The sequence below is a fragment of the Thermobia domestica genome, chromosome 15 (assembly GCF_964235325.1).
Source record: "Thermobia domestica chromosome 15, izTheDome1.hap1.1, whole genome shotgun sequence".
Lineage (NCBI taxonomy): Eukaryota > Metazoa > Arthropoda > Insecta > Zygentoma > Lepismatidae > Thermobia > Thermobia domestica.
This window is the reverse complement of record NC_137468.1, coordinates 80,663,900-80,690,014: the sequence shown is the minus strand read 5'-3', so window position 1 is coordinate 80,690,014 and position 26,115 is coordinate 80,663,900.

The window sequence follows — 26,115 nt, the reverse complement described above, 5'->3', positions numbered from 1 at the left end:
GTTGTTTAACCCATCTCTTGATCATATCCTGGATCCGCCACTGTATATATATATATATATATATATATATATATATATATATATATATATATATATATATATATATATATATATATATATATATATATATATATATATATATATATGGGGCCCTTCCACTTTCCTCCCCCCCAAAAAAAAATTACAATGGGCAAAGATGGGGACGGGGTACCCTACCTTTTCAGATCCATTTTTACCCCAGGGAAAGATAGTGGTAGAAAAAGAAAACTATTTCCAGTTTTAACATTGATCACCATGTTGCATAAACTGTAACATATAGGCTACTAAGAAGCAGTAGATTCTGATAACTTCTAGATAATATTAAGATGGAAATCAGAGCATAAATCGTGTACATAAATTTATAATATCGAGAATCGAGAGGAGAGGAGGAAAAAATTCTACGACAATCGAGACGAGACGAAACGTTTACAACATTTGCGAAACAAGACGAGAAAACCTTATTGCTCGTCTCGTGGCTTTAAAATTGTGGCTCACTCGGCTTCCTGAAACATGACTTAATTAGAGCCTTATCTTAAGATACTTAATCCTGCTTTTTTTGTTTCTTTTTTATCAGGCATCGTATTGTCATTGCTATCACATCACAGATTAAGAGTGAAAGAGGGGAAAGTTTCCCGTGTTGCGGAAGACAATGCATATCCTCGCTTTCATTTTTCGTCTGTTTGTTGAACATTGTTTAATGTTGCATGGCTTTATTACGAGCTTTTGTCAAATCTTTTATGTTCGTTACTCGAATATTTGGTCAGAAGTTGGATTTTTTTTTAACGAATTCATTTCAAATATATCTGGAAATGCTCAGAAGAATATAATATTTAATTTGCAACTCCGATTACTCAGAATATATTTTACTCATAACTTCAATTACTCAGAAGAATATATTTCACTCATAACTTGAATTACTTACAACAATATATTTCACTCATAACATGAATTACTCAGAAGAATATATTTCACTCGTAACTTTGAGTACTCAGAAGAAGATATTTCAGTCGTACCTTGGATTACTTAGAAGAATATATTCCACTCGTAACTTGAATTACTCAGAAGACGAGACATTCACAAGTCAATTAATGTTCTGTAAGGACAAAGTTTGTTGCTCTCCTTCTCAGTAAACCGACGGAGGGGGGGGGGATTGACAGATAAACAATGGTGACAGGAAGAAAGAAGAACATCCATTGTATAGTGGATGGTTTTGTAAGCATTCTACTCGTGGATCCATAACTACATATACACTACCAACACTTATATTTCTACTTCATTTTCTTCCCTCCTTTACTCTATTGTTTCCCTCTGCTATTTATCTTAGGCCACTTTACCACGTTAAATGAATCTTGTAGCTGTCATAGAAAAAAAAAACTTGGAACCTGATCTTTCTATTTACTATTTAGATGTTACAAGTTCTTGAAAGCAAGAAAGGTGTCTCCATACATTCAACACTGCACTCTGTGGACAAACAGTGAACTTCCACATTAAAAACGTATGTTTTGGCGCACTTCCCCTCCCTGTCCAAAAGAATCCGTTGTTTCGGAAGCGGCGAAACTGGTTTTTCCTTTATGTCAGCGGGAGGGTGATGGCAGGTAGCAAGCAAGACGTCCGAGAATGTTGCACACTGTTCAAGTCCTTGCAAGATGAAAAAAAAAGTTTAATGACCCTTTCAAGACTGTGTGTACGTGGTGAAATATGGTAGGGTTTCAAGATTATTATTATTATTATTATTATTATTATTATTATTATTATTATTATTATTATTATTATTTTAATGGCAGCTAAAAGTTCTTCTAACGTGACAACCCATCTTTACTATATTCAATCCAAGATGACCCATCTACGTTTTGGAACTTTATTAAGAGGAAAACAAGGCATTTAAATGGTAATGTATTGTGTTATGAGGGTAAAAAGTTAGCATGTGATAAAGACATAGTAAACGCATTTGGAACTTACTTTAAATCAGTGTATACAGATGGAACACCACTGCTAGTTGAAATAGATGATTCGACATTAGTTGAAATGTATGTAAAAAATTGATATGTTACAAATAGCGGTAATAGAAGTGGACGAGATTCAAATGGCAATCAGAAAACTAAAATCAAAGTGTTCGATAGGTATCGTGGATGTACCATCATATGCTTTACTGAAATTATATTTTTCATTTGTAAGATCAAAATTAGAATATGCGTCTATTATATGGAACCCTACACGAAGAAAGACTCTATTAGAATAGAAAGAGTTCAAAATAAATTTCTGCGGTTTGTGGTATTCAAGAGAACAGGCATCTTCCCTAGATATGAAAATAGTACTTGTCTTAATGAAAATTTTAACACAATGTCTCTCAATCACAGAAGAGTGTTAATTGACATGATATTCTTGTACATAATATTAAGTAACAAATTAAATGGTAAGGATTTGGTCTCTGCCTTTCCTCTCAGGGTACCCAAAGGAAACATACGTGTGGGCAATGGAAATTTCTTTTATTGAAAGAAAGCTCGAACAAATGCAACAAAACAGTCACCAACGTGAAGGATGGGTGCAGTGTACAACAAACTGAGTAAATGTTAAAAAAAAAATAAATAAAAATAAATAAATAAATCTGGATATACACGGTGTGAGTCAGAATAGATTTCGCAAATATATTACAGCTATTTTATGTAACTCTGATATGAACACTACAGAATTACCTGTTGTATTCTTCCTAAATAAATAAATAAAAGCATAATAACTGGTAACTAAACAGGTATAACCTACTATCAAATAAAAACAAAATATACTCCTTCACTACACGAAAACGGCTATAGTGCAGGCTCCTAAAGAGAGCATTTTTAGGGGGCTAACTTAAATTCATTTTACATTCATGCATACATTCATACTAACAAATAACTAAAAGTTCCAGGGGGCTAAAAGTGATCGAAGGAGGGCTTATTCCCCTTGGCCATCCGTAGCTACAAGCTTTTTTTTGGTGTCAAGTAAAATCCACAGACAGAATAACCACTGTTGCTATTTGAACTCAGATCCTCACATCTTTTAGTCCTAAAAAATAATTAATAAAATAATCCAAAGATTTTTGTCTAGTTTTAATAACTAGTGTTGTCACGAGACGAGACGAGACGAGACTTCCGGTTGTCTCGTCTCGTGTAAAGCATGTCTCATCTCGAAAAGATGTGCTTGTTTCGTCTCGAAGGGTTCTGTCTCGTCTCGTCTCGTTTTGTCTTGTAAAATATTGCAGCACATCATACGGACGAAAGTAAAGTGTAGCAGACTGAACCACGTTGATCAAGATACAACAAAGCTATTACCCAGAACTAACAAGACAAGAAATGTCATGGTAGCTACACCGTGAAACATTTACCTCTGGTGCGTGTAGTAGTCGGTTCGATCTCGGTTAGTGCCATGTGAGCTTTGTAGTGAAAAAATGAGTGTGTGTGTTTTCTACGAGTTGCCTCGAATCCTACCACTCTCTTCATTCTACTAATTTTCCCATCATCATCCATTCGGAGTGAGCCAAAGTTGCCTAAAGGTCTTAAAAATAAATTCAAATAAGCTCACAAGGCAAGGACAAATAGTTTACAAGATAATATTTCTCTGCTGTTAGTTGTCTGACGCTCCTCGACCCCCCTTTCTTTTTTCAAAAATGTACTTTAATTGCCGTTTTCGGTTTATTTAGCAAAAAGAATACCGCCACCTCAGCCAGAACTTTCAACTATACAGCCTGTGATGAGTATAGACCTTGCCCAGTTTTCAAATTGAATATATGGTGGTGGTAGTTCGGTTTCTTGGCCTTGTAAAAATCTTCCCAGTCTTTTCTTTGTTTGTCATCATTCCAGCCAGAAATGAAAGGAAGTGAGAATTCCTCAGTTTACAGCAAGGGGAATTTGGGACAAGAGATTAAGGATGATATTCCTGGAAGCTCATGTATCACGATTGTTTCATTCAATAGACAGAGGACACTTTTCTATGAAGGCTTTTCAACATCTTTTCTCACAAAGTGGATTTTCTTTTGCAATCTATATGACCATTGGCAACCTCAATCTTGGCCTTTCCCGCCAGCGTTTGCATTTTCGAGACACGAGACGAAACGAGACATTTCACGAGAAATGTCTCGTGTCGTGGTAACACTATTAATAACTCATTTTCAAATTTTATCTGAGATTTCTAACCAGACCCATGGCCAGTATTAAGACAGAGAAAGGGGGCAGAGGCAATTTTGGGGGAGGGGATCACTTAAGTTTATCATACTTAAGTACATATTATATGAAACACCATTTTCCTTAATTATATACATAGATATAACAAAAGCATTTGACGTGCATTGAACATTAGTACAGTTTAACGTAATTGGTATGGCTTCCGAAGACCCAGAATTAATCTCAAGATGATTACGTAATTTCTACTAAATTGATATAATGCAATTCTACCTGTAGGATGTGAAACTATCTGGATCTTTCAAGAATAAAAGAATGTTAAAGAAAATGGAGCAACACTGACTCACTCGTCATAACAACGGTGTTTTGAAACCAAAAAATATTGGATAGTGAATTTTCGGAAAAGGGAGAAACTCTATGACTTCGAATGGTTTTCATATTTTTAAATGACTAAAAGAAGGAGCATCTCGAAGGACAAGTGCTCCACCAGATGACCAAGTGGTTCAGGCAGTTCTCCAACGATTCAGAAACCATCGAACAGAATTCAATACTACGGGAATGATACAGAAGCTCGTAGTCAGATGGGAACAATAGAATGCTGCATCGACAAATAGTACATTTATTATTATTATTATTATTAATGTCTTATAGTTGACTGGAAGTTAAATCATCCGTATATTTACTAGATGCACCTAGTATATCCTCAAACGCTTTTCTTCTTAGTTGATCCACTAGATTATTTAGGAGGGAGCATATCTTTAAAATTTAAAACGGTACAATCAAACTCGATAATGTAAATTTGGTGGAAGAAGATAAATTTTGGAGGCAGAACAGTACATTTAGAGACAAAATGGTAAATTTCGAGGAGAAAGGTAAAGTTTGGAGGCAGAACGGTACATTTGGGTGCAAAATGGTAAATTTGGAGCAGAAAGGTAAAGTTTGGAGGCAGAACGGTACATTTGGGTGCAAAATGGTAAATTTGGAGGAGAAAGATAAATTTTGGAATCAGAACAGTACCTTTAGAGACAAAATGGTAAATTTCGAAGAGAAAGGTAAAGTTTGGAGGCAGAACAGTACATTAAGAAACTTCGTTGTGAAGATTTAAACTTGGTTGAGAAAGGTAGATTTTGGAGGCAAAACAGTACATTTGGGTGCAAAATGGTAAATTTGGAGCAGAAAGATAAATTTTGGAGTCAGAACAGTACATTTAGAGACAAAATGGTAAATTTCGAGGAGAAAAGTAAAGTTTGGAGGCAGAATGGTACATTTTGAGGGCAAACTGATAAATTTGGACGAGAATGGTAAATTTAGGGAGAAAATAGTAAATTTTGAGGGTTGCACCCGAATTCTTTGGAGGGGAGATTAGCAGCCCTGACGTTAAGCTTCTGAGGATGAGAGTAAATGAGAGACTGAATAAAGCCAGAGGAGACTGTAAGTAAAATTAGAAGCAGAAGAAAGCGATACTGTGTACATTACTCGGAGAATTTTCTGGGAAAATTCAAACTCATTCAGAAATCCTGAGGAACATTCTCATGGGAATTTTCTGATTCTCTAACGTCAATAGGTATTGAAAACAAACACAGTACAAAAAAAAATAATAAAAAAAATAAAGAAACAACGAACAGAAGTACAAAAAAAAGTGTCACTGTTGTATTCGTCAGGTAACAGTGATTGTGTAAGAATGAAAGTGAAAATTACACGATTTGCAATCACCCACGACAACTTGGCCTCACCCCGGAAAGCAAAGTATGGCCTTTTGCTACTTTTTTATACTTTAGATATATATATATGTATATATATATATATATATATATATATATATACACCCAGTATTTACGTCTTTTTCATCACAGCTTTACTTTCCTACCTAACTACTTAATAAGTATATTTTTTCTTTAAGAAAAACAATATTTTTGCTTTCCGTATACAAGACGAAAAGGAAAAAAAATTAAGGAAAACTGGGCTAATAGAAAAAGACAAAAAGGAAGAAAGAAAAGAGACTAACTACTTCCTATCTCCTTGACGCTAAAAGAAGCTGGTACCGAGAGTTCTAAAGAGTCAATCAGTTGTAACAATGCTGAGCTCCACACTTGAGCGGAAGCCCTGAGAAAACATTTGTGTTGTGACTTGATGATGCTGTTTTCCTATTCAGATCAAAACACAAAATTAAAGTCTATTAAAAAAAAATGATACATATGTACAAACAAAAACTTCTCGCGCACTTCTGCTGTTCATGCAATGCGGAAATTGTAGACGTCTCAGGAAGCAATACTATGTTACGTTTAAGGTTAGTGTAAAAGGACAAGTTTTGCCGATAGATGTCACTACAATTTTCGTATTTCTCCCATGTATTTTTTACCTTTCACGAAAATTTACAATTTCTTTTACAAATTTCAACCTAGAGAGCTCAAATTTTTACAGAAGAAACTTCATAACCTATCAAAGGGAGAGAATCCGTGCCGATTTTTTATTTAGAATTTTCTTTATTGTTGAAACAGTTTCATTGTTAAAGCTTTAGATAACCATTTCAACAATTAACCAATTTCAACAATGAACAAAATTCTAAATAAAAAATCAGTACGGATTATTGCCTTTGATAGATTATGAAGTTCCTTCTCTAAAACTTTGACGTCCCTAGGTTGAAATTTGTAAGAGAAATCGTGAATTTTCGTGAAAGGTACAAAATATATGGGAGAGATACGAAGACTGTAGTGCCATCTATCGGCAAAACTTGTCCCTTTAAACCAACCTTAAGAGGACACAGTAGGTCAGTGATGCCCTCCCCCGCTGGTCTACTGGCTAGCACATGCGCCTTTGGTATACGAGGTCCTGGATTCAATTTCCGGTAGGAGAGCCCTTGGAAATTTAACTGTCCTCGATGTTTATGTGTTCATGTCCCTGTCGTTCTAGGTTAATAGAAAAACGAGTTAAGCGAGTGAAATTAGTAAAAACCTAGTAATAAGCAGTTAAGCAAGTTGATGAGGTACTTTTGGTGAATCAGTTAACTTCAACGGTAGAAGGCTTACCTCTCATGAATGGGGTTCCTGGTTCGATCCCAGGAAAAGTAAGTTTGTGGTGAACAACATCGTCTCGGCGCACTCCCGTTTCTCTCTCACTTTATCATTCCACCAATGCTTCCATCATCATTCGCTTCCCTTAATCATCGTCTCGCTTATCCTAAAAGGGCATAATCGTGGGACGTTAAACTCAAAGATTTCATTTCATTTTGTTTTGTTTTTTTCATTTTACGTTTACGTACGGCAAAATTAGAGCTCGGATCCCACATGAAAATTCGGATAGAAAGAGCGAAAATCTCTGAATTTTGTAGAAATGCACGTGAGGGGAAACAATTCCATGCATATAATCCAAATTTTCTGGGATATAAATGTAAAGAAATTTCTACTTTTAAGTCTTACGATTACACCCTGTATACTAGAGGGAACGAATTATTAGTAAAATATTACAAAATAATTGGTAGAATGAGAATGTAAGAGGAAACGGGAGAACCCCGAGAAAATCTCGCAGATGATGTTATAGTACAGCATCAGATCGAACCAGTAACTAATCGTACCGGAAGTGAACGCTCTACCACTGAGTTACCGTACTTCTCTTCTGATATACAATTTTCTGTTATCGTTAAGAAGAAGAAAAAAATCGAGAAATTACTTCAATTCTTGTGAACAAATATAACAATTATGAATCGAACTGAAAAGGGATGTTAGACTAATAAATAAACAATCAGAAACAACTGTTTCCATCTACCGACCCGAGTCTATTTAATACTCTGCGAACACGGATTGTGTTGCCTCACGAGAAGACAAATTTCTCGTCTCGTGTAGAGAGCGACTTTTTAAAATTCGAGACGGGACGAAAAAAATATGACAAGTCTAATCTCGTTTTCGAGACGAGAATCGAAGTGAAACGATAAATATCTAGTGTCATGGGCAACACTAATACACTCATCTTAGATTTCAAGTTCTAGTTTCAGTCAGTGGCGTAGGGAACGGGGGGCCCGGAGGGCCCCCCCCAAAAGAGGTCCGACAATGTACTTTGGTACTTTGATGTTTGCAATGTTTTATATATTTTTATGTTTATATATTTTTTGTTTGTAATTTTTCTATATGTACCTATAACAGCACTTGCCCCCCCCCCAAACACACATCCTGGCTACGCTACTGGTTTCAGTGTTATGTGAGTACAAATATTAGAAATTAGTTAAGTGGTTGTTAAGCGAGGGCCTTAATTGAAGTACAGAGTTAAAGATTACATAGCACACAAATAGTTTTCTAGTTTAATAATTTACAGATTTTTTTAAAAAAATGATAATTTTTCACAGTCAGTATGGGGGGGAGGGAGTTCTCAAATACTTCCTCAATTGCTACGATATTGGTTTCAAGACTCAGCGAAAATAATGAGCAGCAAATAATGACTCTCGAATCTACTTAATCATAAAGGAGAGGGATAACTACTCAGCTAACTCTCGTTGCTTTGTGATTGACAATCACTATCTGTACAGTTACGAGTTTTGTGATTCTGTACCTCAGCAACTGATATACGCTAATGCGCTTAAAAACATAGATTTCAAGGATGTTATAAAATAGAGGATTTTCCTATATGTATCTTCATCCTATTATATCAATGAAGCCAAAAAAACAACCGAGCACCGGCACGTCTGATTGGCTATTCTCGTTTCCGCCATCGTCTGCATAAAATCAGGCACGAATCATAACAAGGTTATGATTACATTTTACTCAGCCCTTGTGCTATGCAAAATGCTTGTTGTATACTTGTACACAGGGCCGGATTTACGGGGGTGCAAAGGTGCACACGCAACCCCCCCCCCTTCGTTGTAAATATACACTACCTAAAATGAGAAGGTAGTAGTGAAAATAGCAACACTTTCCGAAAATTTCTTCTGTCATGTTTCCGTTTGGGCTTAAAACAAAGGAAAGTTTTGCAAAATCGACAGTTTAAATCAATTTTCTAAACGTTGAAAGAAAAGGATTCACCGAGAACAGACACTTAGGCCTACCGCTCACTGGCGACAAAACAGTTGCGCAACTATCTCGTCGCTGTCGCCTGCAGTCAGCAACTTTACGGAGACAAAACAGTTTTGTTGCCATACCCTCGCTCACTGGCGACGGCAACAGAAAAGTTGCCGAGCATTTGATATCACAATTTACATAATTGGCAACCGGAACAGTTCATATAATCGCTGGTTTCGGTTATTTAAAAAAAACTATAGCCCATTCCAATGGTTAAATAAATATAAATAAATGAAATAAGACCTGCTTGGATAAATTTCAAAATCCTCCTTTTCTACTAATTTCAAGACGCTCAATCCAATAGAACTATTTTCTTAACATGTCCCTCTCTGGGGTCTCGAGAAAAATAATCTCAAAATTGGGTGGATTGAGCGTTCTCAAATTAGTACGAAAGGTCTATTAGACATGTACCCTATCGTGGGTACCTTTACCATTTGCATGAGGGTTTTTTTTTTAATCAATTCACACTCGGAATTAGTGCACAAGTTTTCGGGCGTGTTAAAGGTGTATAAGTTCAAAAAAGTCATGAGTGGAACTAACAATGCGGAACTAAATAATTTGAAAAGATTAACAATGAGGACGGAGGATGGACTCAGACGACATAACATTATTATAAGAAGATCTTCTAAAATGTTCTTGCAAGTTTAGTCTAGAAGTAAGGGGCCATGGCTCTCCAGCAAATTACCCTAATTACACCAATGCTATCAAATTTTGGAAGGTAGCGTCAACAGGGGCGTCATTTCAAACTTCGCTTGAGGGGGGCAAGATCACTACCGACATAAGACTTTCACGTTTTGTACTAGTATATTAATAGACAATAGATTAGAGTATATATATATATATATATATATATATATATATATATATATATATATATATATATATATATATATTTCTCAAACTCTTGGGTGGCAATTGTCCCCTCCTGCCTCCCCTAAATGACGTCCCTGAGCGTCAATGAGTGACAAAAAATAACAGCATTATGTAAGCTAATACGAACGGGAACAATTATTCGAATCAAAAGATAACAATAATAACGAAAATATAAAACGACTGGAAATAACTAACAGAACGAAACTAACAAAAGCGGCAATCCGACAACACTGTACCGTAACTGTACTCTCACTGTCAGATGTTCTATGTATAGGCATAAAATAAAAATTGGCTTTCTTCGTTCTTCCTGCCTATTCTTCACGTTTTAAAATCGGCTACTTTTATACCGTACAGTTTTTCTTTTTTATATTTGAAATGGAAAGAAAATTGATAACGATAATTTTATCTCTATTTTTCTACTTGTGGGAAATTAATGAAAGTGGTAGTGTGTAGTATGCCAGCGATATGTCATTATCAATTAATGTACACTCATGTCCAAAATGATTGCCATATATCTATAACTGTATTCTTGTAAGAATATAATTTGATAATGATTTTGCAGGATACTTTTAATACTGCCTACTATGTGTATAATCGGGAAATGTGTATTTGTGGTAAATTTCATAGGAAAAGAATTATAAATACAAAAATTAGAATGAGTAAAACAAAATGTTGCTAAATGGACAAGAAAGTTTTATTTTCATTTTATTGTTCTTACTCTTTTGACATGAAATTTTTCACATACATGTCTTTGCTGATTATACACATACTAATATTATAAGAAATACCGAGCAAATTCGTTATCAAATTATATTCCTACAAAAAACATATTTATAGACATGCGACAATGATTTTGGACATGAGTGTACCTACCTGTGTTGTTTTTTCTTGGCTGGAAAGCTCATTCTAGTTTCTTACAACAGCAAAACACACTTCCTTCAACAATTTCTTCTTTATATATTTTTTTCTTTAGTGCTGGGCGTTTCTCTATTTCCTCAATTAATTTTTCATAGTCTTTGTCACTAATTAAAGACATACTAGTCACTAATCAAAGAATGTGTTAGTTTCCTTTGCGAACACTTCTTTTCACGCGCTACACACGGAACGAACTTGTAGAAAACATTTATTTTTTTACCTTTCTATTTGGCTGTACCTCGGCAACTTTTCTGTCGCCGTCGCCTCAGTGAGCGGACTCCCATAAGACTCAATGCATTTTTAGATGTTGCGCAACTGTTCCGTCGCCGAGCTGTTACCCTGCTGTCGCCCTGCTTGGCGACACCTCGGCAACTTTTCTGTCGCCGTCGCCTCAGTGAGCGGACTCCCATAAGACTCAATGCATTTAGCCAGAGCAACAAGATAGTTGCCCGACAAAATGTTGCCAGTGAGCGGTAGGCCTTAGAAATTTCAAGGGCATTTCCTTATTCACACTACAGATGCCTAAAGGCATTTAACAATTCCAATTGAATTCAACTCTACTGGTAGTTATTGGTGCACGCCCCTCAGAAAATCTTGTACCCGACCCTGCTTGTACACAGGGGTAAAAGTGGATCTGAAAAGGTAGGGGGACGGTAGATAGCGGCATGAGGTCACCCGTTCCCTCGCCTATCTTTGCCCATTGTATTATTTTAAGAACTGGGGAAACGTCGTAAATATTTTATGAAAATGGGGGACGGCGTCCCCCAGCGTTCCCTTTAACTTTTATCCGTGCTTGTACACAGGGGTGCCCATCCCCCCCAAAGCTGATGGCGCACTCCCCCCAAAACTAATAATCTCTACCCTCCTCAAAACTCAAGTCCTCTAAAAACAATTGCCCAGTGTAGTAGTAGTTTTTATAGTACTAGTAATTGTTATTTTTGTTGTTGTTTTTATTTCCTGTAGTAGTATTATAGAATGCTTGTAGTAGTAGTAGGGGCAGTAATAATTATAAAAATGGCATTACTTTTATTAGTAGTCTTGGTAGTGTAATACTAAATATGATCTAGAAGGATATTGAAGGGTATAAAAACTTCTATTAACTGTGTATGGCACAGGTATTCTTTTTTTACAATTAGTATTATTATTTTTTCTTTACAAAATATTGATATAATTCCCTTGTACATGAAAAGTAAGACGCAAGTTACAAGTTATTGAAAATGAAATGAAATTTTGAGTTTTACGTCCCACGATTATGCCGGTTAGGCTAAAGGAGACGGTGATAATGAGCAATGAATGAAATGGTGGAATGAAGAAAGTGGGAGGAAACGGGAGAACCCCGAGAAAACCCACGCACACGGTGTTTGTCCACCACAAAGGACAAGTTATTGAGTTTGATACCAAAAGAAAATGTTATCCTCGAAATTAGCCTACAAAAAGAAGTGATATCCAACAAAAAACATTCCTGTAAAAGAGCCAAGTACGAGTGGCCTTAAAAAGAATTGAAATCACAAAAATAGGCGCCAAGTTCTGGTGGACAACAGTTACAAACACTCACTGGCTCACTTCAAATTTAGATTTGAAACTTGGCTGTTGTCTGTATGGTTACCACTAGCTCACAATTATGTCAAACTACTTATAATTTTCAACAGACAACAGGCAAGTTTCAAATCTAAATTTGAAAGTGATTCCTTGAGTGTTTGTAACTGTTGTTCATCAGCAGAACTTGGCGCTCATTTTTGTGATTTCACTTCTTTTTAAGGCCGCTCATACTTTTTTTTTTTTACAGGAATTATTTTGTTGGATTAAATTATTATTGGTCCGCGGTACTTCATTCATCGAGTATCGAAGCAGGGGATACGGGGGTTCACCCGGAAAATTTTTGAAAATTAGCTTCTCAAAATCGTGTTTTAATGCTATTCCGACAGTAAATTTGCTAGTTCGAAAGTAGAGTAAAATCGCCCCCAAAATTTTTCTCAATGGCGCAGCTTGCGCCATACATCCCCCCTGTGGGCGGCCCTGCTTGTACATATATTTTAGCTATGACTCAGGTGATTTGCCATGTTTTATACTACATCACTTTAAAGTCCAAACCAACGCAGCTATCTTTTTGTTGTAAATTGTAACAATAACAACCTGTTTCTTTCTTGCATATGTAACAAATTTTACGAGCTTCACAAACACGAAGTTAATGTTAACTTGTGAACATTGTGAAAAAATTCTCAACGTGTATAATAACGTCAATAGTGTTGCTACTTTTCTCATAAACATCGTAATAATAACACAGACGTACCGTATAAATAAGGAGCAATGGAAAGGAAAAATCCCTTCTCATGCATTGGTAGGCCTATTTTACCAAAACTCCTATTGAACAATATGAATTTTAAAATGGTTAAACATTCGAGGGAAGAGGCATTGAATCATACTAAATCTGGAAGTTTGTCCACGCCTAAGATATAGAAATGTCTTTCTTGGTAATCCTCATATAATATAGTGACAGATGGTATAAAGAAGGAAAAAAGAAAGCTAAGTAATTACATATATTAAGCTACACCATTTACGTGACGTAATTTTTTTTTCACCTGGTGGTCCATATTCCATTTACGATTACAGTATCTAACTCATACTACCTTTAAAATGTTTCATTTCATCTGCAAGAGCGAAATATAATTCACATATCCACAGGTGCTGAATTCTTCCTGCTGAGATAGAATTGTTTTTAATATCTGTTCATCACGTTGGAAGAGGTCATATCTGTCCGGAAGCTTATTGATGTAAAGGGGTCGTCTGGCTTACAGCATCATAATTTTAATGATGCAGATGTCAGCTGGATGGCGCGCGCGGGCTGCAAATTGGTCTGTTATTAGTAAACCCTCAATACAGAAAGAGGATTTTTTTTTTGCTATTTTTTTAAAAAATAATAATTCTGTAGCACATGTCTGTCTTAAATCCATCAACATCATAAACCTTTCAACAGGAATGAAAGTTATGTTCTTTACACCCATCTCTGGATATAACATATGAAACTCCTACTATAAAAGAAGCGCATGTTCTTCTTAATTTGTGTCCAAGAAACTTGAGCAGGATTCTGAATGAAATGAGTATAATAGATACTGAAACTACAATATTCCGTGCTATCAATAAACTAGTCATTGTTGTCAATTTGGGGCAAAGTCGCTAAATCTAGAGGATTCAACTTTCAAGACAGTGTCAAAAAGAATCATTTTTCCGATTAGCAATTTTTTGGTGATTTTTAAAAGATAATTTGATGACTTACAAACCTAGCGACTTTTGTGCTCGAACACTTATTCTGTAATCAATAGAGCAACCCATATTATGCTTTATTTTTTTCTGAATTATGCTTTATATTTTTCCAAATTATGCTTTATTATGCTTTATTGTTAATTTTAGTAATTGTTTAACATAAATCGTGTATAATGTATAATATTTACTATACATTAAATACTCTAAATATGTTGATCAATTTATTAATATTTTATGCAACCAGTTTCTTTCATATTTAATGAACTTTCTACTTAATGCACTTATAAAGAGATATGCTTTACTCGAATGTTTTTTTTTAATTATTTTTTTTATCACTTGTGTGCCCCTTAGAGGTGCATATATGCAGAAAGGGAAAGTAAAAAACATGCCACCAAAAGTGCTCAAGTTCAAGAGGTACACATGTGGAGTTCTTGTGCACTTTTTTGTACATTTCGAATCATCATACATAACTGCACAGTTGCACTTAGAATAAAACTATTGTTTATTCATTGTTGGCGGAAAGTTTTCTTCTTGTTTTCCTGTTTTCTTTTCTCCACTTCAAAGGATTACACCGAAAAGTTTACAGAAATAAAAATAATCTTTTCATTGTTGTGTTGTTGTGTTCTCAAGGGTTTTGCACTGTAAATATTGGTTAAAAATATTAATACAGTAGACCTATATTAAACTTGCAATTAACAGAATTTTCCAAGAATTGTTCTATATATTTTAAATTATGTTTTATGCTTAATTTTCCAAAATTATGCTTTTAAAATTAGTTTCTTCTGGACCTTTAAACAACCACAACCATGTTGAAGGTACCAACCATATGTGTAAATTGCTGTTATGCTTTTTCTGCTATTTATGCTTTTGGGTTGGCATAGTAATCAAGCACTATTAGTTCGAAGTAGATTACCCTTCGTTCGTTGTCTTTTTGTTTGTTTTTCTTAATCTCCACAATACAGGACAAGTTGGGTAAATACTGGCATACATCGTGACCACAATCTCGCTTTGTTTTATGTTACCCATTCCTCTCTTACGAAGAACAACTCACATCTTCAATGCCCCTTAAGTTGCTTCTACTGAGTCAGAAGTAAAGAATGGATGTTAGACAGTGGTGATTTCAGGCGGTGTCCTGGGCTGAAATTTCACTTTCCCGGAGCTACAAAATAACGTGGAATCATTTCTCCGATCATGCTGAACCTATTTGACCAATAGTATCGCACCCACGTTTATTCAAAATCCTCTCAGATTCTTCTGAAATATTTTCAAATCATCACTGGTGTTAGACTTTTTCTTTTGTAAACTTCTAATTTTTGTACATTTTTAAAAATCATAGGTATAATGTAAGTGTTTTATAATCCTAATTGTGTCGATAGTGTTATTGTTTTAATTTTTAGCGACTTTCCATCTCAAACTGGAGTTAATTCATCTCTCTCGTTCATCTCAATTTTTTAGCGACCTTTTGTGTCAATGTTTTGGCAACACTACAACCAGTATCATAACAGGTCCGCGACCAGGCACAGAAGTTTGTGAGAGGAGGATAAGTAATTAACCATTTTAAACCGTTCCACCAGAATAATTACTTAGATTTTGTATGAGTCGTCAACCAGAATTTTAATTGTATACCTTCACTCAAGCAATCTACTATAATAATAATAATAATAATAATAATAATAATAATAATAATAATAATAATAATAATAATAATAATAATAATAATAATAATAATAATAATAATAATAATAATAAACTTTAAGTTCTGAGAACAACTGAAATGCATGCAGCATTTTGTCATATTCTACAATATTATTTTAACACTATAATATAGTAAAAGAGATGAATAGTGATTAACTTATAAACATGAATTGATAATAAGATAAACTTTGACAGTGTAGTTTATGTCAATTTCTTAAACATTGAGTCGTCAAAAATTAAAAGTAAAGATAAAAATAACTACTACGGTATGTTAAAAATTCTAAAATAAAATCACAGTTTAAGATATGCGTCTATTAAAGTTTGTTAAACGTCTAGAGATTAAAATATATTTCCTATCATGGGGTTGCAATAAACTTTTTACCCTTGTATCGTATATTGGAACCTTATAATTCACATTTTCAAAAATATAGTCCATATATCTATCTATCTACATCTATGTCATCTATGTCTCTCTCTTTCTCTCTCTATATATATACAAGGGTGGATCCAAGGGGGGGCTAAGGGGCTATAGCCTCCCCCTTGACGCTCAGGTTTTCACTGGATAAAATGGGCTTCAATTCTGGTTTACAATGGATAAAACGGCAAATTACAGTTTAGCCCCTCCCTTGATCATATCCTGGATCCGCCACTGTATATATATATATATATATATATATATATATATATATATATATAATACTGTCATAATAAGTATTTAATAATAATAATAATAATAATAATAATAATAATAATAATGAATATTTCAAAAACTTTATTAACTCATACAAAAAGTGATACTCCTGTTATGCATCGATTCCTGAGAGATTTCCTATAATGAAATTCAATTTCTTCAAGTATGTTGCAAGTAATTCAAAATTTCAGTAATGGAACTAATGGAACTATTAATTTTTTTAATCAGCCTTTTAAGTTGTGTTTCTTGCCATAATTTCTTTCACTCCAAATATCAAGAAACAGGGTGGAGGGCTCTTAATACTACTCTCATTGATTTTGTAATTTAAAATCGAGAGAAATGAGATAGATTGGATTAACAAAGCATAATATTCTTTTTCAATTTAAAACATTTTAATTAATGATATCAAAGAGATCTATTTAAAATACATACGAGGCACGTTCGGAAAATAACCCCTGTTGGTCACTAGGCCTGTGCGTAAACTAGTGGGGGCAGCGCTACCATTTTTGCACAAAGATGCGCGGTACATCAGTCTGCACCAAGCAGTGTGACCACCGCTAGTACTTTCGTACTAGATCTAGTACCTTTTATAATATTTTAGTGTTCTGGTACGTTCACCAACAAATCTAGTAATTTTCTCCTCCTCTTCTTTTCTCATAAATACATTTGGAGAGAAAAAGGACTCTCATGAAAATTTGGGAATGTATGAAAATTTCACTGCTCCTGGGAACTTTTTTCTTCCTTTTTTTTTCAATAGTGGTATTTTCAACAGAGGAAGTAGGACATATGTGCCGTCCGGTCGCCTTCTCCAACTAATAAATGACCACAGTAAACAATATTACATATTTGGTGATCCGTTTAAACAGTAGGTTATCAAGGAATTAAAACTCAATTTTCTCAATAAGCCAATTTTATGATTTGTTTTCTTCCAACATCCTCTACATTTGTCGTACTTGTGTTACTTTATTGGCTTTACAGTGACAATTAAGTAGGGATTCCGCCAGGATTTTTAGTTTGGGTTGTAAAGTCAAAATTGGGAAGGTGTAAGTGGTTTGCACGGTTTGTATCAAATTTTGACTGTAAAAAAAAAAAAATGTTGGCTCTTTCAAGAATGTGGGGGTTACTCTAATTCCACAGGAGAGGAGAATTGCAGAAAACCTTCTAATAAGATATTAATATCGTAAAATGTCACAAATATGGTGAAACGGGAGCAGATAAATTTTTAGTAACTTTTCCCTTAGATCTAGTACTTTTTTTCTGCATAGATTAGTACGAAATATTTTTGCTGGGTGGCCACACTGGCACCAAGCCGTGGTAGAGTGAAGGTTGTCTGATCACTAGTTCGACTTTTGTAAGGTCTCAAAATGTGTGCTGCAATGGAAAACCCCGCCAAGTGTGAGATGTGAGCTGTTATAGGTTTCCTTACGGCGAAACAATATTCGGCAGCAGTTATTGATGGGGAACTTTGTGCCGTGTATGAACCAAGTGTGATGAGTGAATAAGGAGGGGCAGACCATCAGTGGTCAATGATGAACTCGTTGAGAATATTGATGGAAAAGTTTGTGAAAATCGACGTTTCACAATCTCGGAGCTTTCCAATGAATTTCCACAAATTTCCATGTTCTCAGAGCGTTAGTGATGATGAGGAGCTGAAAGATACGGTGATAGGCTGGCTCAAGACACAGGCGGGAGATTTTTATGCTGATGGAATTTCTAAGCTAATGCAGAGATATGATAAGGGCTTGAATGTTTATGGAATCTATGTTGAAAAATAGAGCAAAACACAGTAGTCTTTAGATGTATATAATACATTCTTGTTTACTTTGGTGTTTCTTTCTTTTTAACCAAAGGTTACTTTTCGAACGACCCTCGTATTTGAAGGGAAATTAAATAAAAGAAATCACTGCACTAAATTTTCTCCTTTCCATTCATTAAATTAAATCAAACTACATAGCAGTTATTAGTAAAACGTTTATTTATGAAACATTAACAAAATTGTAATAGACTTTTAAAGAAAGCTTCGAAGAAAACTTACGTCCAAGATTTTTCACTTGAAATTATATTTACCATATTCCAAGGCTCTAACTGCGTTTATTTATAAAATATAAGCAAAATAGAAAATTGCCTGAAAGACTCACCTAAAAATAATAAACTACTCTTTGTGGGTATTTTCAGAAGAAACGACTCACACCACATTGTATAAGGTTGCTTATGAAATATGGAATAAAATCGGTTAAGAAGTATTTGAGAAAACTATGTAAAAACAAGATTTAAATATTAGTTTTTGAGTTAAGGGCTCCTTTCAGTAGCGAGGCTATATGAGATGTAGGACCTATATCTTAATTAACGTAGGATCCGATCCACATGAGCTCAGCCGGTGGTGTGGGAGACCCGAGTTCAATTCCTGGCGGGAACTCATGTGACGGAACTTACTCCCAGAAACAAACTATCCGTTATGGATATCTTCAGAAGGGACTGTTTACGCCATATAATAGGATTGATAGTAAAATATTTATTTATGGAATTTGAACTGATGGTTTGAGCTGTTTTGGATAAACTTATCCCAAGAGTACAAGATCATTTTGTTTTCTAGAAGAAATAGCCTCAGAATGATATTATAGGTTTGTTAATTTTTGTTTCTCAAATTAAGAAGAAAAATGGCTGAGCACGTTTTGAGAAAATCACCTGAATAAAATTCACAACTACCCATTGACTTTTTCAGAAGAAACGGATTACACCATGTTATAGTGCTATTAACGAAATATGAGGCCCCTAGTATCAAAATACGCCACCTCAATTTAGCTTAGTTTCGAGTACCGGTAATCTAAATGCAGTGAATCTCCATATATACACGTACAAAGTCCCACATTTGAACTAGTTTTTTAGTAATATATAATAAGCTTTTAAACAAAATACTATTTCCATGGAATTCATTTAGATCAAACATAAACGATACATAACTCAACTTCGGTAAAAAAAATAAATAAATACCGGTAAATAAATAAAGAAAGAAAAAGAAAGAAAAAAGAAATGGATTTGGCGGTTTTTGATAGCCTACTAGGCGCCTCATATATACATTTATGAAATATGAACAAAATTATCAAAGAAGTTTTTGAGAAAATCGTTCGAAAAATCTTACCCCCTCCCTCAAGAATAAACTAAACTCTTTTGGATTTTTTAAGCTTACATCACATTCCAGAATAATTAATAAAATATTTATTTATGAAGTACGAACAAATTCGTCGTAGTTGTTTGTGAAAAACTCGCCCGAAAGAGCGCCCCAAGAGTAATAAAACAGTCATGGATTCTTTGAAGGAGAAATGACTTACACCATATGACTGTTAGTGAAATATTTGTTTATAAAATATGAACGAAATTGCCTGGGCCGTTTTTTAGACAATCGTCCAAAAAAACCTTACCCTTTCTGAATATTTTCTAGAAAGATAACTTATAACGTATTAGGAATTGTTAATGGTATATTGCTTTACGAAACGTAAACAAAATTTTAGATCTCCTGTAGAGAGAATTTAAAATAAAATGGTTTTCAGTCTTCAGTAATTTACCTCTAATTTAAGGGTTGAAGGAAAACTCGAGAATCTCTCTTAGAAACTCTAGAGCAGAGTTTCTCAACCTTGGGGTCAAGGCCCCTAGGGAAGTCTCGAGAGGGTTTCATGAGGGTCGCGAAGATAAGAGGAAGAGGTAAATATAACTAGCGGAGAACGGATGTTAGGCAAAATGCCTATTCCTTAATATTAAAGATATGATCAAAATAACGCTTTAAAGTTTATATGGAGGATTAGTTTCAATTTAAGCCAATTTTATGTTGCCTAATTTGTCTATTGCGCCCCTTACTGCCTAAATAATTAATTTAGTGCGTAACGTTGCCTATTCTATGTATTTCCTTCAAAATAAGACTTTATTGAGGAAAAATTATAATTTAGAATTTCAAGAAAGAATTCTGCCTCTTCCAAGTTTTGTTTGTAGTGATAAGATGTCAAAACTTTAGACTGCTGGTGTATACTGAAATGTGCTGTATAACTTTAGACTGCTGTGTGTAGTGATAAGTGTATAAAATTTGGACTGTTATGTGTAGTGAGAAAGTGCTGTAGAAAATGTATTTACCAAATATACGTACATGGAATACATGCCAAGCTTAAATTATATATATATATATATATATATATATATATATATATATATATATATATATATATATATATATATATATATATATATATATACAGTAAAAGAAGATATCAAGAAACAGGTATGTTTCTATATTATTTGAACATTATCTATGACTTGAATTTATTTTTTAATTGTATTGAGTACCTATTTGCCTACCTATTTTCCAGGTTACTGGTGGCTAAACATCCTGTCTCTAATAACTAGAATCTAATAGAGGAAAATATTTTTAAATATTATTGTAAATTTTGTTTCGATACCCATATTTTTATTTTTACACATACTGTTAAGAACAACAAAAATAAGTCTACTAAACATTTCCAACAGGTGCAAAGTTGTTTAAAAATCAATTTACATGAAAGGATTCGATATGAAACTAATTAAAACCGCATATTGAAATACCAGAAAAATATAAATGCAACGAAACTGCATATTGAAATACAATTAAAATTGAAAGCTAATGAGATACCTGAGCATGGTATGATTTCACTAGTGCGACAATGTCCGGTTCAATCTTCGTAGCGCACTTTATCAAGTCATTTAAAATATCCAATAACTTTTTAGACAATTGTCCAAGTTTTTTAAACCAAAATTAGAAATCACTTTATTTTTTATCATATGACCCAAAATTAAGGGACTTATGAAGTTCTAAATTTTCAAACAGTATGATCGAATTCGATATTTGTAATATGAACTAACTGACCAAATTTGGTTTTAGTCCATTCGCTTTTAAGGAAGTTAATGTATCCATTATGTATGATCTGTCAGGAAAGTAAATGTACACCTATTTTTCGAGTCTGGCATTCCTGCGCTCCATCCGTGGAGAGTATGAGAATTAAATCAATCAAATGTTTACTGAGGGGCAAAAAGAAAAGCTTAATCTGAATAAGACATTGCAGAGGGGCACAAGCTGTGAATACGAATAGTGCATTGTGTAAATAAAGGACGACACCGAAAGAGAAAGCCAGAAACAGCTGTTAAACTTACAAAAAAAGAGTAAAAATTGTCGAAGTGGGAACATAAAACACAAATACAACAAATACGCCGACAACTAAACGGTCACCATGCCATGATCTTGGTGTAGTGGTTAAGGTGCTGGCTTACAAATGCAAAGGACGCAAGTTCGAATCTTAAGCGAGGACATTTTTAAAAATTTTTGTTAATAATACATACAACTCATGAGAGATGGTAAAAGAGGTCGTATTTAGTTTTTCGTAGCAATTATTATTGGTAATGTTTAGTACTGATAATACTTTTTGTCTTTGCGTATTGCTTTTGTTCTTGTCTTCATTTCGAAAGAGAAGAATATCCGAACAAATGCCACCAAAATTCCTCATATTTTGAATGTAAACGCCATTTGCAATTAGTAAAGAATAAAAATTGAACGTTCCGAAGTAGCTGCAAAAAGTAAAAGGAAAAACATGGAAGTGGACCATACTCATGGTTATTAAAAATACAATTTCTACATGCCTTACACCTCCTGACCACGTTTCTACGTTAGCAAGTAAGAGGCTTGTGTTTAGGTTAGGCTCGTCAATACGTTTTGCAAAGGGGCCCGGTTTAGCTCTGACGCACCACAGGTGCGAGAAGGGAGAAAAACACTTTTTCTCTCTCACTCTGTGTGTCTATTTATCTATCTATTTGTATATATATAACGCTATTTGTGAATGCCATAACCACCCTAATTTTCAGCGGATTGAGACGAAACTTGGCACAAACATTAATTGTTGAAATATCTTGATGAGTTCGTTAACCAGAATAATCAGATGAAAATGTTCAAAATGGTGGCCCTTCAAACTCTTAAAAAGTTCCAAGGGAACCAAATTTCGCCCATAAATAGGTATTCAGAAAGTTTGAATAAATTTTCCTCTTTTACTGAAATATTTGTGTGCAGAAACTTATTGAAATATTGGACCCGATTAATCGCCTAAAGAAGGTTCACGCCCTTTCGCTACGGTCAGGTTTTTTTTTTTTTTTTTTTTTTGCAGGAGGGGGTTATCTTCCTATTGGAACAAGATGATTGTTACTGATGATATGAAATTACACATTGAAAGTGAAGTAACTTGTGTAACGTGTTATTTGAAAGAATAATATAATAAATGTGCATTCCTCTAACACAGAGAACTCATGTATTTCGAGTTCGGGAGCCTGAATGGCGAGGAGTGTTATTTGATTTGCTTTTTAGTAACACATTGCATTGCAAATAAAGGTAGGCAACATTAGTGGTAAGTAAAACAATAATAATAATACTAATAATAATAATAATAATAATAATAATAATAATAATAATAATAATAATAATAATAATAATAATAATAATAATAATAATAATAATAATAGGTGTTGTTTGTGGCAAGGCAATATCTTCCTCAGTTCTTCTTCAAACGTAATGATTGTAACGCCATATCTCCCTTACAAACAAAATATTAGCAATTTATATCGAGAGAACGGGAAACTGTAGAGCGATGGGACCAACGTTGGACAGTATGCACTCATAGTACTCAGAAAAGTAAGCGATTTCAATGCAAAATGAACGAAGAGTCATTGTCATGGGTACTCATGGGGCCACGGCAGAGCCCTCTTTAGGCAAAATGTCGATAGCTTATATCGAGAAAACAGGAGGTGATACTGGGATGGGACCAACTTTGGACACCGTGGACCCATAAGGCGCATCGAAAAAATTAGGGAGGCGGGCGCCAGCCAGCCTTACTTATTTCCACATAATAATATAAAATTATATTGTCGAAATACACACACGAGTTAGCTACTAATATTTCATATTATTATTATTATTATTATTATTATTATTATTATTATTATTATTATTATTATTATTATTATTATTATTATTATTATTATCTACAGCGTCTTTTCATTACGTGAGCATGTTTGACATGAAACCAAAGAGAAAATCCATCGTGTAGCGAAAAGAAACAATACTTTCTCTCAAATGGATAAAATATCAAGCCGAGATTGATTCGAACTCGCATGGACGGCGCGAAAAGCCAGTGCTTTGTCCACTATTTTTTTAACTGACTCACCGAACGCGTTTCAGTAACTTACTTATTGCTAATTTTACTTGCTTCACTCGTTTAACTTGCTTTTTCTAATAACTTATAACGACAGGGACACGAACACAGAAACATCGAGAACAGTTAAAAATGATAGATGCTCTGCCGCCGAGAATCGAACCCGAGACTCCATACACCAAAGGCTCACGTGCTAGCCTCTAGACCAGCGGCGATGGCAACGCTCACTTCCTGTGTCGTTAGGGATTACGACCACTGTATTGCCAGCTATCACTTCTGTGGGTTGTATACTATGATCACATGTTTCTTCTTTGCTGGAAGAGTAAAACCTACATTATATGTAATACATGAGGTATTTAGACCTACATGCTCTTTATATAATGTAATAAAAGGGTCATGGTGTCGGATTTTAATACATGACGTATTGCAGTATACAACATGCTTTGCATTACTTGTTTGTTTGTAGACAGCTACTAGCTTAGTGTTCTGAAAGGTTGTGTATAAACTAGGGATAGCCCGTTCCGGAATTATTAGTTTTCGGACTCCCGAAAGTAAAGCCGGACAAATTCCGGAATTCGGAAAATTCCAATTTTGTAATAATTTCGGAATTCGGAAAAATCCGGAATTTAGAAATTTCTGATTTCGTTAACATTCCGGAATTCGGAAAATCCGGATTTTTTTCGAAAGTCGGAGTTTTTCTCAATTCCGGAATTTTCTAAATTCCGGATTCTTTCCGAGTTCCGAAATTCTTCTGAATTCCGGAGTATAACTGAATTCCATAATTTTGCGAAATCCGGAAAGTGAAAGTTCCGCTTCCGAAAAATGAATTTATTTTGGTTAATATGAATCGTGGCGGAAATAAGTCTTTGACCAGGTAATGGCGACTGCTTTGAAAGAAATGGGGAGTATGAGAATTCAATCTGTCATATTTGTAGTTTCGTGTGGAGAAAGAACGAACTTGTGAACCAGTGGTTTAAGAAAAACTCAAGTTATTAACATAAAATTTGCCGACTTCATAAAAGAAATACGAAAGACATTTTTAATCGAAAAATATAACATACAAGTTTGCAAGCGGAGACAAAGAAACCTAACGTAACCAGACTAAAGACGGATCGTTTTTACCGCGTAGCGATCGCGGTTCAGTGGTCAAGGTGCTTCTGCGAATGCACGTTGCAATTTTTTTTTCTTACTTTAGAATTTTTGATGGCGATTGATCAGCGATAACATACGTTTTATTATATTCAGATATTTGAATACTCGGATGTTTTAATACTTGAACTATCAAATCTTCAGGAATAATAATAGTAATAATAATTATTATTATTATCTCGTAGAAGATTAAAAGCTAGAAGCTAAATTATCGCTCAGGTCATACCATTACAAGGAGAAACGTGACATTTGGAAAGAATATTTCGGTTTGGTTTAATGTTGCTCACGAGAAGAGGAGTTTCTCATCTCGTTTCTAAAACAAATAAAATAACATGAGAATTAACATTTTACATTCGAGACGGGTCAGGGCTAAATCAAAATTTTCGTCTCTCTTTGGAGATGAGAATCGAGACGAGACGAAAAGTATCGTAAACATTTCCCGTCTTGTCTCGATTCTCGAAATAGTGTATGTCCATTCTTTAAGTAACAATTGCTCTGTAGACTGAATCTCATAGGCTATTTCGTTACATTGTATTTCAGAGCTCCTTGAATTATGCTCTGTGTAGGTATTTTTGTAGCAAAGCTTTTATATTTACTTCTGCATATTCTAAAAATTAGTTTATTATATGCCTTACTGTCGCGTGATATTCAGTTATATTTATTACAGTTATTTTCCTCAAAACATACTTTCTACATGAAACTTCAATAAAAGGTTCTAGTTTAAAATGTTGGTAGTTGCAGAGATGTGTCTTGAAGGTACGGAACCCTTTCCCCGAAATCTCTACTTTTAAGTAAGTTTTGCCAAATTTCAGGGCAAGTTTAAAACTATTATTATTATTATTATTATTATTATTATTATTATTATTATTATTATTATTATTATTATTATTATTATTATTATTATTATTATTATTATTATATCAACTCCATGTATAATCTTTAAAAGATATACGGTTTGTATCTGAATAGTAAAAGCTAATTGACTGTCGATCTCGGTCGTCTGGAAGTCTTCAGGAGGCAAGGACATCGGTCACGTTCTGGGTTTGAGTTCCGAAGGGGCAAGTATTCGGGCTCGAGCA